This window comes from Erinaceus europaeus, chromosome 5 (assembly GCF_950295315.1).
Source record: "Erinaceus europaeus chromosome 5, mEriEur2.1, whole genome shotgun sequence".
Lineage (NCBI taxonomy): Eukaryota > Metazoa > Chordata > Mammalia > Eulipotyphla > Erinaceidae > Erinaceus > Erinaceus europaeus.
In genome coordinates this window covers 49,215,446-49,232,643 of record NC_080166.1, presented here as the reverse complement: position 1 = coordinate 49,232,643, position 17,198 = coordinate 49,215,446, and positions in this window count along the sequence as shown.

The window sequence follows — 17,198 nt, the reverse complement described above, 5'->3', positions numbered from 1 at the left end:
TTCCTTCCTTCCTCTCTTTCGATCTCAGAGCACTGCTCAACTCTGGTTTATGGTGGTGCCAAGAGTTGAACTTGGGACCTTTGGTGCCTCAGGCTCAATGAAAGTCTTTTTGCATAACCATTTCTCTCTCCAGCAACAGTTTCGGTCTCGCTCCAGTTAGCTAACAGCTTATGATGGGAAGGATTTCCAAGACAGTGGAAATTTTCCATCTAGTTCCATTAAGCCCCTTGCGTGCCTTAGTGTCCTGCTACCCATTCCCTGAACATTTATTGCACTCCAGCTTTGCATTCACTACTATTGGGTGCTGGAGATTATGATGATGACGATGGAGAGAGAGAGAAAATGATAGGGCAAGAGAGCAGAGCGAGAAAATGAAGTATCTACAGCACTGCTTAGTTACTCTTGAAGCTTTTCCCTGACCTGGAGCTCAAACCCAGGTCCCTGTCCATGCCAACTTGTGCTCTTACCGGTTGTGCCAATACTCCACTCAAGGGTGATGGAGATTGAATGCTAAAAGAGAGCGTAGTCTTCTCAATGTTTATTCTTAGACAAATAACCCGAAATAAAGAGGGAAAAAAGTCAGGAGCAGGGTTGCAGGTAGTGGTGCACCTGGTTAAGAGCACATATCACTATGATCAAGGACCCAGGTTCGAGCTCCCACTCTCCACCTACAAGAGGTATGCTTCACAGGCAGTGAAGCAGATCTGCAGGTGCCCTTCTCTCCCTCTCTTAACTCCCCTCCCCTCTCCATTTCTCTATGATCTGTCAAATAAAAATAGAAAAAGAAGAAGAAAAAAAAAAGGAGGGGGAGTCAGGCGGTGGCGCAGCAGGTTAAGCACATGTGGTGTGAAGCGCAAGGACAGGCATAAGGATTCCGGTTCGAGCCCCCGGCTCCCCACCTGCAGGGGAGTCACTTCACAGGCGGTGAAGCAGGTCTGCAGGTGTCTGTCTTTCTCTCCCCTTCTCTGTCTTCCCCTCCTCTTTCATTTCTCTCTGTCCTATTCAACAACAACGACATCAATAATAACTATAACAATAAAACAACAAGGGCAATAAAAGGGAATCAATAAATATTTTTAAAAAGATTTAAAAAAAAGGAAAAAGTAGATGAGGGAGCAGTGGATTTATAGTGCAGGCACCAAGTCCCAGCGATAACCACGATAACAGAGAGAGAAAGGGAGAGAGAGAATCTGTAAGTATGATAGTAGGTATGTATTGACTATAATTTATCTGATGGTTAAGTTCCATGAGTAGAAAGTCCACACCTGTTTTTCGGGGGAATGACTTTTGTTTCTGTACCCTCTTTCCTTGACAAAACTCTTCTGGGTGCATTTATGTACATCCTGAACCTTTGTTTTATTTTTTTAAAACTTTGCTTTGCATATATTTGCTTATTTGTTAGATAGAGACAACAACAAATAGAGAGAGAGGGAGAGGGAAAGGGAGAGGGAGAGAGACTCCTGTAGTGCTGCTTATCTCTAGTAAAGCTTCCCCCCTGCAGGTAGGAGCCAGGGATTTGATGGGGGGGGGGGAGTCCTTACCCATTGTAATATGTGTACTCAACCAGGTGCCCCACCTCCTGGCCTCCTTGTTGTATCTTCTTTTTGATGTTACTCCAACTTGGAAGAAAATAAACAGGAGCCAGGGAAATAGTATGAGAATTTAATCAACAGATTTTCATACCTGGGGCACTAGAGGTCCCAATGCCCTGTACCAGCATAAACCAGAAGTTATCAATGCTCTGGTTAAAAAAAATGAGAATAATAATAAATAAATAAATAAAATTGAACACCATATACCACTGTACAGTGAGTGGGTGGTACAGTGGATAAAATGTTGTACTCTCAAAAATGAGGTCCCAAGTTCAATTCCCAGCAGTACATGTACCAGTTTAATGTTCTGGTTCTGGTTCTCTTTCTCTTTCTCCTCTTATTTGTCTCAATAATAAATGAATAAAATCTTTAAAAAATTGACCTCACCAACGTGTCCCAGAACCTCACCTCTCCAGAGTCTTGCCCCACTAGGGAAATATGGAAACAGGCTGGGGGTGTGGATCCACCCACCAATGCCCATGTCCAGTAGAGAAGCAATTACAGAACCCAGACCTTTCACCCTGCACCCCAGAAAGAATTTTGGTTCATACTCCCAAAGGGGGAGAAATGTTAGTGGAAGATGACTTAGAGGGCTCTGACCTCCAATTCTATCAGAACTCAGAGAGATGGGGGGGGGGGGGAGACGAAGGAGGAGGAGGAGAGAGGGACACTTGAAGTAGTAGGTCACTGAACTTCTCTGTTCCAGACTCTTAGAAACAGAGTTGGCAGTCAGCTGAGGTCAAGAACAAACACCTCATCACAGACCCCTGCAAGCGTCAACCCTGCTTTGACATAGCACGTTATGATTGGGCCCTCCTCAATCGCTATCGAACAGGCCATGGCCGGTGCGCCGCTATGTTCCATCGCTGGGGAGCCAGAGACGACCCGAACTGCCCCTGTGGCTACAGACAGACTATGACCCACATAGTCAATGACTGCCACCTCTCCAGATTCAAAGGAGGTCTCGAAACTTTACATCAGGCTCAACCTTACGCTGTTGACTGGCTACAGAAGAAGGGCAAACGCTAGAAGAAGAAGAAGTAGTAGGTGTGAATTAGGAAGAGAAAGCAGGAACATAGAAAAAAATGGGCAAATATGTACAAATATAGATAGATAGTTATTGAAATAATAGTCAGCCCATATCTGTCATCTTGGGGGAACTACTGCAGTTTCCAATGAAAGGAATAGGGACACAGAACTCTGGTGGTGGGAAAGATGTAGAATTTATTATGCCTGTTATCTTATAATTTCGTAAGTCAATGTTAAATCACTAATAAAAATTTTTTTAAGTGGGGAGGCCTGAAGATAGCCTCCTCACCCTGAGATTGAGCCAGCGCCTTATTGTAAAACAAGGTTCTGAGTTCAAGCCTCAACACCACCCTCTCTATAAATGAAAAGGCGGGGAGGAGAGACAGGTGGTGCGCCTGGTTAAGAACACATGGTAATGTGCTGAAAGACCCGGGTTTGAGCCCCCACTCCCACCTGCAGGTGAAGCAGTTCTTCAGATATCTATCTTTCTCTCTCCTTTTCTATTTCCCCCTCCTCTCTCAATTTCTATCTATCCTATAGAATAAAATAGAAAGGAAAAATAAAAGGAAAACATTGTTCCCAAGAGCTATTTAGCTACACTGTATATATAGGAGACCCTGAGTCTGTTCTTAAGACTACATTAAAAAAAAATGGGGCCAAGTTGTGACACACCTGTACACACATTAACAGGGATGATAAACTGCATTCAAGCCACTGATCCTTACCAGCATCGGGGAGGCTTTATGAGCAGTGGAGCAGTACTGCAAGGGTCTCTCCTCTCTTACTCTTAACTCTCTCTCTCTCCCTCCTCACCTGCTTTTCCTCCTTTTGCCTCTCACCCCTGACCAAAAATAGAAATAAAATGAAATTTAAGGAGTTGGTCAGTAGCACAGCAGGTTAAGCGCAGGTGGCACAAAGCCCAACAACCAAAGCAAAAATCTCGGTTTAAGCCCCCAGCTCCCCACCTGCAGGGGGGTGGTGTCGCTTCACAAGCAGTGAAACAGGTCTGTAGGTTTCTCTCTTTCCATGTCTCTGTCTTCCTCTCTTCTCTCCATTTCTCTCTGGCCTATCCAACAACAACAACAAGAAAAACAACAATAATAACTACAATAACAGTAAAACAACAAGGGCAACAAAAGAGAATAAATAAATATTTAAAAAGTGAAATTTAAAATAAAGAGAGAAATAAGAATAGAAACATTGTGGGAGTCAGGTGGTAGGTAGCGCAGCGGGATAAGCGCAGATGGCGAAGCCGGAGGACCGGCTTAAGGATCCCGGTTAGAGCCCCTGGCTCCCTACCTGCAGGGGAGTCGCTTCACAGGCGGTGAAACAGGTCTGCAGGTGTCTGTCTTTCTCTCCCCCTCTCTGTCTTCCCCTCCTCTCTCCATTTCTCTCTGTCCTATCCAACAACGATGACATAAATAATAACAACTACAACAATAAAACAAGGGCAACAAATGGGAATAAATAAATATTAAAAAAAGAAATGTTGAAAAAAAGAATAGAAACATTGTGGCAAGGTTTGGTGGTGGCATTGGCATTAGATATGGCATTGGACTCTCAAGTGTAAGATCCCAGATACGATAGCTAACATTGCATGTGGTATACAGGTAATCTATTTCTCTCTTCCATTGATTAATAAATATATATTTTTATCTTTTATATATTTTTATTTTTATTGTATTTATGTATTGGATAAAGACAGCCAGAAACCAAAAAGGTAGAGAGGAGACAGAGGGAGAGAGACACTTACAGCCCTGTTTCACCACTCACAAAGCTTTCTCCCTGCAGGTGGGGACCAGGGGCTTGAACCTGGGTCCTTGTACATTGTGATGTGAGTGCTTAGCCACTGCCTGGCTCTATAAATAAATAATTTTTTAATATTTATTTATTTATTTATTCTCTTTTGTTGCCCTTGTTTTATTGTTGTAGTTGTTACTGATGTCGTCGTTGTTGGATAGGACAGAGAAATGGAGAGAGGAGGGGAAGACAGAGAGAAAGATAGACACCTGCAGACCTGCTTCACGGGTTGTGAAGGGACTCCCCTGCAGGTGGGGAGCTGGGGGCTTGAACCAGGATCCTTACGTCTATCCTTGCTTTGCACCACCTGTGCTTAACCTGCTGCGCTACTGCCGGACTCCCTAAATAAATATTTTTAAATACTAACATTAACATAGGAATTGACTCTGAATGTAATTATTTTTGCACTTATGTAATTATAAAAATAATTTAAGGGGCTGAGGAGACAGCATAATGATTGTGCAGAAGACTGTCATGCCTGAGACTCTAAGAGCCCAGAATCATCCCAGAACCACCTGAGCCATGCCAGAGCTAAACAGTGCTCTGGTCTCTCTCTGTGTGTGTGTGTGTGTGTGTGTGTGTGTGTGTGTGTGTGTGTGCGCACGCATCTTTCTGTCTCTCTCATTAAAATAACAAAGTAAATTAAAATATTAAAAATTCCGGGGGCAGGCGGTGGCACACCTGGCTGAGCTCACACACTGTAGCATGCATGGTTGCAGGTTCAAGTCCCCATCTCTACCTGCAGGGAGACAGCTTCAGGAGCAGTGGAGCAGGACTGCAGGTGACTCTCTGTCTCCCCCCCCTCAATTCCTCTGTCTCTATCCAATAATAAATAAATAAAAACTTTTTTTTTTTGCTTCCAGGGTTGTTGCTCCTGGAGGCTTTTTTTCCCTTTTGTTGCCCTCATTATTTGCCCTGGCCAGCGGGGCGGTGAACGGGCTAGGAACCTCGGGACCTGGAATGACAGGGACAAGAGACGCGAAAGAACGACAGCAAGACAGGTTTCTGATCAAGCTGCAAAATTGTATTGTGTTCACAGGCATTATAAGGCTTTGGGGAAGGGGGGAAGTGATGGATGAGGAGGAGGAGGGGGAGCAATCATCAAAGTGGAATGTTCCTTGCAACATACAATGGCCGAAACCATGTTTGTTACCACAACTATGTGTTGTGTCACTTGATTTCTGATAAATGGTCTACCTGAGGGGAAATGGTCTGCCCAGGGGAAAATGAAAACTTGTCTCGAGGGCTTCCATTGTTTCAAAGCTTATCAAGCAGAGAAATGGCTCCTGGCAGTTATTTTATCGCTGTTGTGGTTATTATTATTGTTGTTGTTATTGATGTCATCCTTGTTGGATAGGACAGAGAGAAATGGAGAGAGGAGGGGAAGACAGAGAGGAGGAGAGAAAGACAAACACCTGCAGACCTGCTTCACCACCTGTGAAGCTACTCCCCTGCAGGTGGGGAGCCGGGGGGCTCGAACAGGGATCTTGATGCCTGTCCTTGCACTTTGCGCCACATGCGCTTAACCCACTGTGCCACCGCCCGCCCCCAAATAAAAACATTTTTAAAAAATTTAAGCAAGCGAAGGTAGTGTAGCCATAGCACACAGAACTTATATGTGATGGTGACGATTTCATGATGGCCTGGTTTATATCTTTTCTTTATTAATATAATGATTTTTGGGACTGGCTAATGGCGCACCTAGTTGAGAACACATATTACAGTACACAAGGACCGGAGTTAGAGGCCCCAGTCCCCACATGCAGGGGGAAAGTGAGTGGTGAAGCAGGTCTGCAGGTGTCTGTCTCTCTCCCTCTCTATTGCCCTCTCAATTTCTGGCTGTCTCTATCCAATAAATAAATAATGGTAATTTAAACATTTAAAAAAGAAACTTTAAAAAAATAATCATTTACAAATATTTAATTAATTTATTTAATGAGAAAGAAAGAGTGAAGAGGTGGGGGGAAAGAGAGAGGGAGACGAGCACTGCACAGTTCTGGCTTACAGTGGTGCTAGGGATTGAACTAGGGGCCTTTGGTGCCTCAGGCATCAAATAAAATGATTTTTCAGTTTGGATGTACACAATAAATTCATTACCATTTTTATAGCTTTTGTCATTAATATAATATATTAAATCTTGAAAAAGAACTAGGGAAAAAGAACTATCATAGTGCTTGCTTTGCTAGAGGAAGGAGCTGATTTAACTTTGTTGGACAGTTTAAAATGAAAATTTTAGTTCTGTGCTGGAAAATATCATAAAGAGTAAAATAAGATATGAGAATTTTCCTTTATAAAATGTTGTTTCTTACAGACTTTTAAAGTATTCTTGGGGCACTAATCAGGGAGTCCTGAGATTCTCAAACCTCCTAGAACTCGAATAAATCCCTCTCTCCATTTCTATCAGGAACAACACAATAGACTCCTTTGTGGGCCCCCATAGGACCTTGCCCTCAACTTGGATCAACAATGGTACAGAATGTTCTATCCTCCGAAGGGAGGATGAACAACATACTCTATATTCCACCTGAGGAAGATGGATCAATACTGGGCAGCATGGAATGTTCCTACTCATGACCACAGAATGTGAGCTCATATCTACAGGGATGCAGAGGTCACATAGGCTCCTAAGCTAATTATGGGCCCCAGATCACATCAAATCGATGGGGTTTACAGTCATATCCCTTTCCCATATTAGAGAGCTACTCTCTTCCCTGATCCAGCTTTCTGGTCCTTTTCCCAGTCATGACATCATTTCTCCAGACAATAATTAGGATCCACCTGCATATCAGATTTCAGGCTCAGGCAAAAAAACAAACAAACAAACAAAACACTAGTATACCTACAGGCCCTTTGAAATATAACTAAAATATGCCTACTAGCTATCTACAAAATGGAGGGCCTCCCAACTCTTCATCTGCACTATTCCAGGCCTTAGGTCCATGATTGGTCAACAATTTGTTTGGCTTTGTATGTTAACTCTCTTATCAACCACCAGGTTCCAGATGCTAGCAGGATGCTGACCAGACTTCCCTGGACAGACAACCCCACCAATGTGTCCTGGAGCTCTGCTTCCCCAGAGCCTTTCCCCACTAGGGAAAGAAAGAGGGAGGCTGGGAGTATGGATCGACCTGTCAATGCCCATGTTCAGCAGGGAAACAATTACAGAAGCCAGACCTTCCACCTTCTGCATCCCACAATGACCTTGGGTTCATACTCCCAGAAGGTTAAAACAGGAGAGCTATCAGGGGAGGGGAAGGGATACAGAGTTCTGATGGTGGGAATTGTGTGGAATTGTACCCCTCTTATTCTATGGTTTAGTCAATGTTTCCTTTTTATAAATTAAAAAATTTAAATATATATTTTAATAAAATAAATAAATACAGACATAAACAAAGTGCCCAGAATGATTTGTACAAAATTTTTCTTTTAAAAAAATTAATTATTTTTACTTACTGGATAAAAAAACAACCAGACATCCAGAGAGTCAGGGGAGATTGAGAAGAAGAGAGACACCTGCATCTCTGCTTCACTACTTATAAAGCTTTCCCCACTGGCAGGTGGGGACTGGGACTGGGGCTTCAAACCCAGTCCCTGTGCATTGTAACATTGTACATATACACTCAACCAAATGCACATGTTTTTAAAAGTATTAAAATTGTTTTTATTTTTTAAATATTTATTCATTGGTTAATCAGAGAGACGAAAGAGGAAGTAGAGAATGAGGTGGAGGAGACAACCTGATTATCACTGCAGTAAGCAATGTCAGGTCTGGAACTCAGGACTTTGTGCTTGAAAGTCCACCACTTCACCCACTGCAGCACCCCTTGGGCTGTACTTTATTATTTATTTATTTATTTAATTTTTGTTGCCCTTGTTGTTTTTATTGTTGTAGTAGTTATTATTGTCGTTGTTATTGATGTCGTTGTTGGATAGGACAGAGAGAAATGGAGAGGAGGGGAAGACAGAGAGAGGGAAAGAAAGACAGACACCTGCAGACCTCCTTCACCGCCTGTGAGGCGACTCCCCTGCATGTGCACTTAATCCGCTGCACTACCACCCGACTCCCCCAATCTATTATTATTATTAAGGTTCCTATATATATTAATTAATGAGAGTGAAATATGAAAGAGAACCAGAACATCTCTCTGGCAGTTTATTCACTGCAACACCTCCCGGGTCACAGGCTTGTTTGTTTAGAGGACCAGAGTATCACTCTAGCACATTCGGTATCAAGGACTCAGCACAAGATGACATGCTTGAGAGTCCAAGATTTTATCCTCAGTGCCACCTCCCAGGTGATCTTTGAGTGAGAGAGAGAGAGAAGGAGAGAGAGAGAGAGAGGGAGAGAGAAGGAGAGAGAGAGAGAGAGGAGTAGAAGGAGGAGGAGGAGAGAGAGAGAGAGGGAGGGAGAGGGAGAGGGAGAGAGAGAGAGAGAGAGAGAGAGAGATACCAAAACATCATTCTGGCACTTGTGATACCAGGGATCAAGTTCAGGATGTGATGTTCACTGGTGAGATTCTCTCCCTATTTCATCAATTGCAACACCTCTCTGATAACCAGAATTGGCTTTATTGAAGGATTCGTAAACCAGCCAGAATCCCTTTGAGCAAATAAAGTGGCTAATTTGGTCTCTGTTAATACCTCTAATCATTGCCAGTGAATGTCAAGTGATCATAAATATATTCTCAGTGCATTCTACCAGATAAATGTGTCATCCCATTCACTACCATAAAATAATGCCATTTTGCAAAATTAAGCTTTTTTTGAATGCAGTATATTATATCAACATTTAACACTGTATTGAGGGTTCTATTTTGGATTATAATATAGCCTTTTTTATTTCTTTATTGGGGAATTAATGTTTTACATTTGACAGTAAATACAATAGTTTGCACATGCACAACATTTCTCAGTTATAGCCTTTTTATAAGTATTTATTTATTTATTTATTCCCTTTTGTTGCCCTTGATTATTTTTTATTGTTGTAGTTATTATTGTTGTTGTTATTGATATCGTTGTTGGATAGGATGGAGAGAGGAGGGGAAGACAGAGAGGGAGGACTCCTATCGACACCTGCACACCTGCTTCATCGCTTGTGAAGTGACCCCCTGCAGGTGGAGAGCCGGGACTCCAACCTGGATCCTTACGCCTTACTTGAGCTTTGCGCCAAGTGCGCTTAACTCGCTTAACTCGCTGCCCTACCGCAAGTCTCCCTATAATATAGCTTTTTTATTAGCATTATACTCTGCAGTATACTGTGAGTTTCAAAGTGCTCTCCATATAAGGTTTATTTTTCTCTCCAGGGTTATTGCTGGGGCTTGGTGCCTACACTATGAATCCACTGCTCCTGTGGCCATTTTTTTTTTTTTTTTTTACTTTTTAAATTTTTTTGGATAGGATAGAGGAAAATTGAGAGAGGTTGAGAAGATAGAGAGGGAGAAGGATAGACACCTGCACACCTGCTCCACCACTTGTGAAGTGAGCTCCCTGCAGGTGGGGAGCTGGGGGCTTGAACTAAGATCCTTGAGTGGGTCCTTACCTTTGTACTATGTGTCTATGTGTGCTTAACCCAGTGGCCACCACCCAGCCCTCCTCCACAAAATGTTATTTTCAAATAAAAGTCAAACATGGCAAAAAAAAAAAGGAGAAAGTATAAAAACTTTCTAGAATCTTAAATTGATGTAGTCCACAAAGTGGCACTGTGGATAAAGCAATAAAGCATTGTAATCTCAAGGCTGAGGTCCTGAGTTCAATTCCCAACTGCACATGTAGTACCAAAGTGATGTCTGGTTCTTTCTCTCTCTCCTCCTATTTTTCTCATTAACAAATAAATAAATTTTTTTTTTTAAAAAGAGAAAGTTAAATTGACCACCCAGAGTTCACTTCCATTAACAAACTGACAGTTTTGTGGTCTGAGAGGTGGTGCAATGGATAAAGTGTTGAACTCCCAAGCATGAGGCTTGAGTTCTGCCCCGGCACTGCATAACGCCTTTTATTCTATTTACCATCAAGCCTTTACTATGTCTAATTTGAGTCTATGTTTCTCCAGTTATGAATAGGAATTGGTAGTTGAAGAGATAATTCAATCTGTACAAGCACAGAACTTGCATGTCCGAGGTCCCAGTGGTCACTAGTTCATTCCTGGCACAACCTTATGCTAGAGCTGATCACTGCTCTGGGATGTGTGTGTGTGTGTTTGTGTGTGTGTGTGTGTATCCTCTTGTTTTCTCTCATTACGAATACAGTTTTAAAAATATGAATTTAAACAAACAACTTCATTTTCATCAACATTACATTAAATGTGGAAAAAAATACTTTTCCATATAAGGAAATGATGAAGACTAAAAACAGATTCAGTGTGGGGAGCTAGCGTAATGGTATACAAAGTCCTCTTCCCACAAGCGGCCTTATATGATTCCTCAAAATGGTTCACTACTCACTTGACCCAGAAAACCCTACAAAATCATGCAAGTCAAGAGACTCAAACCTTTGTGTTCATTTTAAGAACACTCGAGAACCTGCCCAGGTCATCAGAGGCATGCATATCTGTAAAGCCACCAAGTATCTGCAGTTACAGAAGCAATGTGTGCTATTCCATTGTTAAAATGGTTGTGTCTGTAGGTGTGCCTAGGCTAAACCAGGGGACTGGACTCAAGGTTGGTGGCCCAAGAATGCTAACTTTTTTTGCTGCACATGCTTAAAAATGCAGAGAGCAATGCGGAATTTAAGGAGTCAGATGCAGATTTGATGGTCATTGAGCATATCCAGGTGAACAAAGTCCGCCCCCCAAGATGTGCTACCAAATTTACAGACCTCATGGTCGGGTTAATCCCTACAGGTGCTCTCCCTGACACATTGCGAAGATCCTCACTGAAAAATTGCTGCCCCTAAACCAGAAGAGGGGGTTGCACAGAAGAAAAAGATATCCCAGAAGAAACAAAAACTTAAGGACTGGAGATAAATTGAACATATAATAAATGCAACTCAAAAGTTAAACAAAAAAAAGGTATGCAAAGAGACTCTCGTGCCTGAGGCTCCAAAGTCCCAGGCTCAATCCTCTATACCACCATACGCCAGAGTTGAAGAGTGCTCTGGAAATATTAAATTAAATTAAAATATTGAGACCTGAGAGGTGGCACCGCAAATAAAACACTGGACTCTCAAGCGTAAAGTCCTGAATTTGATACCCAGCTTAGCATATGAAGTGCTGCCGGTGTTTCTCCCTATTTCCCCCTTTCTTTTCAATATTTCTGTCTCTGTAAGAAAAAAAGAGGAGTGGTCTGGGAGATGGCACAGTGGATAAAACACTGAACTCTCAAGCATGAGGTTCAGAGTTCAATCCCTGGCAGAACATGTACCAGAGTGATGTCTGGTTCTTTCTCTCTCCTCCTACCTTTCTCATCCATTAATAAGTAAAATATTAAAAAGAAGAAGAAGAAGAAAAAGAAGAAGAAGAATAAGAAGAAGAAAAAGAAGAAGAAGAAGGAGAAGGAGAAGGAGAAGGAGAAGGAGAAGGAGACGAAGGAGAAAAGAAAAACTGGGAGAGGTGGATCTGTCATGCATGTACATCAGGGTTAACCCTCCAGGGTTAACCCTGGTGAGGAGGAAAAAGAAAAAAAATAGCTCACTTCTATAGTGTGCTGCCTGCCTCTCAACTCTGAAGGAAACTTTGGTGTTGTGGTCTCTTTCAGTCTTTATTTCTCTCTGCCTGTGCCTGTGTCTCTATAAAATTATATTAAATTAAAGACAAAAATAAATTTTGGGGGGCTGGGTGGTGGCACACCTGGTTGAGCGCATGTATTACAATGCACAAGGACCTGGGTTCGAGCCCCTGGCCTCCACCTGCAGGGGGAAAGCTTTATGAGTGGTAAAGCAGGGCTGCAGTTGTCTCTTTGTCTCTTTCCCTCTCTATCACTCCCCTCCCTCTTCTTGATTTCTGGCTGTCTCTATCCAATAAATAAAGATTGTCGAGCTGTGCCATGGAGAAGAGAGAGAGGAAATCCGGAGCAAAGAGGGAACACAAAACTTTATTTGTGCTGGCACCTCAGAGTTGGGTGAGAGAGAAGCAGCTTGGGCCACGTGGAGGTAGCAAAAATGGCTGCCTCATGCAGCAACCTTCCCTGCGTCTAAACACCGAAGTGAAGGGCTGGCAAGAGAGTGAGGTGTGGAAGAATAAGGGCTTTTATGGGAATAGCTCTCATGAGAATGGGAAGGGGGAGGAGTAACCATAGCACTCCAGGGTAGGATAATAACTCTCAGGGGAATGGGAAGGGGGAGGAGTAACCAAAGCACTCCAAATATCGCGGGGAATAGACAATGCCCTGAGGTCACAACATGGTGGAACAGGCGCTCCGAGAATGTCCCAACTCTCGTGGGAACTAGCAATAGCCTGAGGGGACAACATGGCAGATGTGACTGCATCTGCACAATTTCCCAGCATCTCCCCATTTCCTTTTATCTAATGGCCACAGTATAGGAAATTTAGAGTGGAGCAGGCTTAAATGTTTTTAAGGAATGCTGTGCTCAGGTGGGAAGATATGGAACGTTTTTGTGAGGGCGGGAAGATTTACATGGTCACCAACCTTGTGAGATTATGTGTCCTCCCCTGTGCTCAACCCCTCTGTAGAGAGAGAGACTTACCAGGAGGGACTCATCTCATAGGTTAAGCTCTGCCAGGCTCCACCATCTCCTCACAATTTTTCTACATCTTTCCCTATCTTTCTATCTAGTCAACACATTAAGATGGGTCAATGTCTGTAAAAGACTCCATCTGTGACCGAGGAATAGTGGTGTAGGGGTGAGCAGAAACCTTTGGGGCATAAACCTGAATGATATAACAAAACAGGAAGGGACAAGTAGGGGAGTAGTAAAAACCAGTGTGATGTCAAGGGAAGGATTGGTGCGCAAAGGAACGTTCCCTGTCTCGGGGGGGGGGCAAGGGTTCGTAATGAGGGGCCGTTTCCTGACTCAAAGGGCAGAACCTGTAGGCGGAAGGGCATGGACTGCCAAGCAGAGGGACTATTTGGCATTGTATAATCCTCAAGGCAACAGTCTGTAAAGTCTATGAACTACTCAGGGTCTGTCTATGAAAAACCAGCAGTGTGAAGGGAAGGAAGCTTCTGTAAAATTGTCTAAAGTGTCCAAACGGTATACCAGCAAGTCCAATAGAAGTCTCAGTCCAAAGTAGGCGACTAGGGGGAGAAATGGCAGGGGATGAAACGCTGTATGAGGAAGGTCAGCCGCTAGAATTCGGCTTTTCTGTAGAGAGTGAGCTGGAACTGCCAAAACATGACAGGCAAAGCAGAAGCAGGAAAGGCAGACAGGCAGTAAAAAAGTTCTGTCCTTGGAGTCTGTGAATCAGGTTCTTCAGATCGCGTCAGGTGACATCCAGGGTTTCGGGGGGTGTGCCACTATAGTCGTGCCGTCTAGTGGGTGATATCAGGGTGTGCTGGGGTCCAGATGTTTTTTTCTGGGATTCCTGTGAAAGAAACTCAAACAATCTGCTTCTCGTGGTTAGCAGGACATCTGATTTGAATTTTTTTATACAAAAAGAGGTTTGGTGCTTTAGCCAACTGAGTATTGGGGGATGTATCTTTCCTATTTATTTATTATTATTATTACTATTTTAATTTTTTTTTTTTACTTAATTGAGCCTAGGCATTTGGCGGGCCTTCTCAACAGCCATTTTTTTCTTTGGGGGTATTAAGAGATGTCCATGGCATGAGTGATGTTATAAAGGGAAATATCTTTACATTGTCGGCTGACAAAGGCAGGCCTATAGTGGCAAGACGAGATAACATCAGTTAAGTGTAGAAGAATATGTGAATGTTGTTAATTCACATAAGTTGTATATGGAGGAACTTTGTATAGTTTAATACCTTACCATATGAACAGATGATTCTTCATATGAAGGCTTGATAGCTGTGATCACTTACTTGTAAAAAAAATAAAATTTGTAACAAGTTAGAGGTTTACTATAATTGATACCTTGATGATTATAATTGGTTTAAATATCTTTATGATTTTGTTTAAAGGTCATCTAATGTTACCTCTTGTAGCAGTCTCTACAGCAGGATCTTCAGACCAATTTTAGTTAAAATATATATTTTGATTTTTTAACTATTTTTACTTTGGACTATAAACAGACTCAGATTACTTGGAGAGTTAACGCATGTTAGTGCCAATGGTTTTAACATTCACAGTGCCAGATTGATGCCAGATCTGTTGTGGATTAATTTCCACAAGATAGTTTACAGGGCACTTTTGGGGGCCACATTTACCAGGAAGGTGTGGACTTGGTTTGATGATGAGGGGGAAGGAGTCACAGAAGTGGAAGCTGCTGGGGTGGCGGTTGTCAGAGCTGCTGGAAGAGAACTCTTGGGGCAAACTGTAGAGGAATTAGAGTGGTTAAGCACCGAGAACATCTCTTTTAACTTTTGTATCTCAGCCTCAAGGTCTCTTAATGATGAGGTATCAATGGGGGGAGGAGTCATGGAAGTGGAAGCTGCTGGGATAGCAGCTGCTAGAGAAACTGAACAGGTGTCTGCCGGAAGAGAACTCTTGGGGCAAACTGTAGAGGAATTAGGGTGTTTAAATGCCGAGAACATCTCTTTTAACTTTTGTATCTCAAGGTCTCTTAACCTTTTCCAGGACGCCTTATACATATCCTGAGAGTTGCAAACATAGCCAAGAGAACCCATGGTGCAGCTCCAATTAAAGCGTCTCTGAGATAGAGAGCCTGTCCCATGAGAAAAGAATAGAATGTCTGGGACGCCTCCTCGTAAAGTGGGAAAAATCCCATGGTGGGGGGAAACGCAGGGCTGCAGAGTCAGGCGGCTACCACTTACCTGTGTCTGGGTGGCTTTTCTGGACCTCAGGCCAGGCCACCCTATGGGGCGTGAGTGCGGAACATGTTGGGTACCAGGTGTCAAGCTGCGCCGTGGAGAAGAGAGAGAGGAGATCCGGAGTGAAGAGGGAACAATTCACCCCCCCCCCCCGACATTTTTTCCGTGGACATCTGCTTTAGACTGGCACTTCTATCGGACTTACTGGTACACCTCTTGGACACTTTGCACAAAGCTAGCAGCTTCCCTTTATGCTGCTGGGTTTCTCAAAGACTGACTGTAGCCAGCTGCCTTGGGACTTTATAGGCTATACCCCCCTCCCTCCTTACTAGGTAATGCCCACAGAGGCAAGAAATGCCTGTACAGGCAAGAAATGCCCCAGAGGCAAGAAAAGCCCACAGAGGCAGGAAATGTTTTTTAGCTGATAAAGCCTTGCCCACAGAGGCAAGAAATGCCCCCCTCAGGCCTTTCCTTGGCATCATACAGGTTCCTGTTGCTCGCTTACTTGTTCCTCCATGTTTGTGCCAGTTTCTTTTTTGAAAATGCCTGTACAATATAGGTTTCTGTTCACCCCACACTCCTGATACTATGGTCAATTAGTTATAAAGAAAAGGGGAAATTGTTGGTATGCTTCACATTGGTTTGGTCTCACTCCCCACACCTCCGGGAGATTGTGGTTTAGTCTTTGCCTTTTCCCTCTTCTCCCTTCTCCCTGCCCCCTATCATACATACTTCCTGAGTTCCTGATGCTGCGGCCGGAGGAAAAAGATGGGGGAGCACATTGTGTGGTGATTACGTGTTGGACTGTTTGCCCGCTCGTGAATAAAGATTAAACTGCGTTCTCAGCTCAGCCATGAGTTTCTGGTCATCTGTTATCTGCCCGTGAAGCCAACCCAGAGAAAAGGACAAAAGATAATAGTAAATTAAAACAAAAATTAAAAAAAGGTTTTTGGGAGTCAGGTGGTAGCTCAGCGGGTTAAGCACACGTGGCACAAAGCTCTAGGATGGTGTAAGGATCCCAGTTGGAGCCCCCAGCTCCCCACCTATAGGGGAGTCACTTCACAGACCATGAAGCAGGTCTGCAGGTATCTATCTTTCTCTCCCCTTTTCTGTCTTCCCCTCTTCTCTCCATTTCTCTCTCTGTCCTATCCAACAATGGCGACATCAATAACAACAACAATAATAACTACGACAATAAAAAACAAGGGCAACAAAAGGGAAAATAAATAAATAATTTTAAAAATTCTCTTAAACAGGGGAGCCGGGCTGTAGCACAGCGGGTTAAGCGCAGGTGGCGCAAAGCACAAGGACTGGCATAAGGATCCTGGTTCGAACCCCGGCTCCCCACCTGCAGGGGAGTCGCTTCACAGGTGGTGAAGCAGGTCTGCAGGTATCTATCTTTCTCTCCTCCTCTCTGTCTTCCCCTCCCTCTCTCCATTTCTCTCTGTCCTATCCAACAACGACGACAACAACAATAATAACTACAACAATAAAACAACAAGGGCAACAAAAGGGAATAAATAAATAAAATAAATATTAAAAAAAATTCTCTTAAACTGGGGAGTTAGGCTGTAGCTTAGCAGGTTAAGTGCAGGTGGCACAAAGCACAAGGACTGGCATAAGGATCCCAGTTCGAGCTCTGGCTCCCCACCTGCAGGGGAGTCGCTTCACAGGCAGTGAAGCAGGTCTGCAGGTGTCTATGTTTCTCTCCCCCTCTCTGTCTTCCCCTCCTCTCTCCATTTCTCTCTGTCCTATCCAACAACAACAACATCAATAATTACAACAATAAAACAACAAGGGCAACAAAAGGGAATAAATAAATAAACAAAAAATAAAATTAAAAATTAAAACACATTAAAAATTCTCTTAAACTAAATAAAATAACTACAACAATAAAACAACAAGGGCAACAAATGGGAATAAATAAATATTG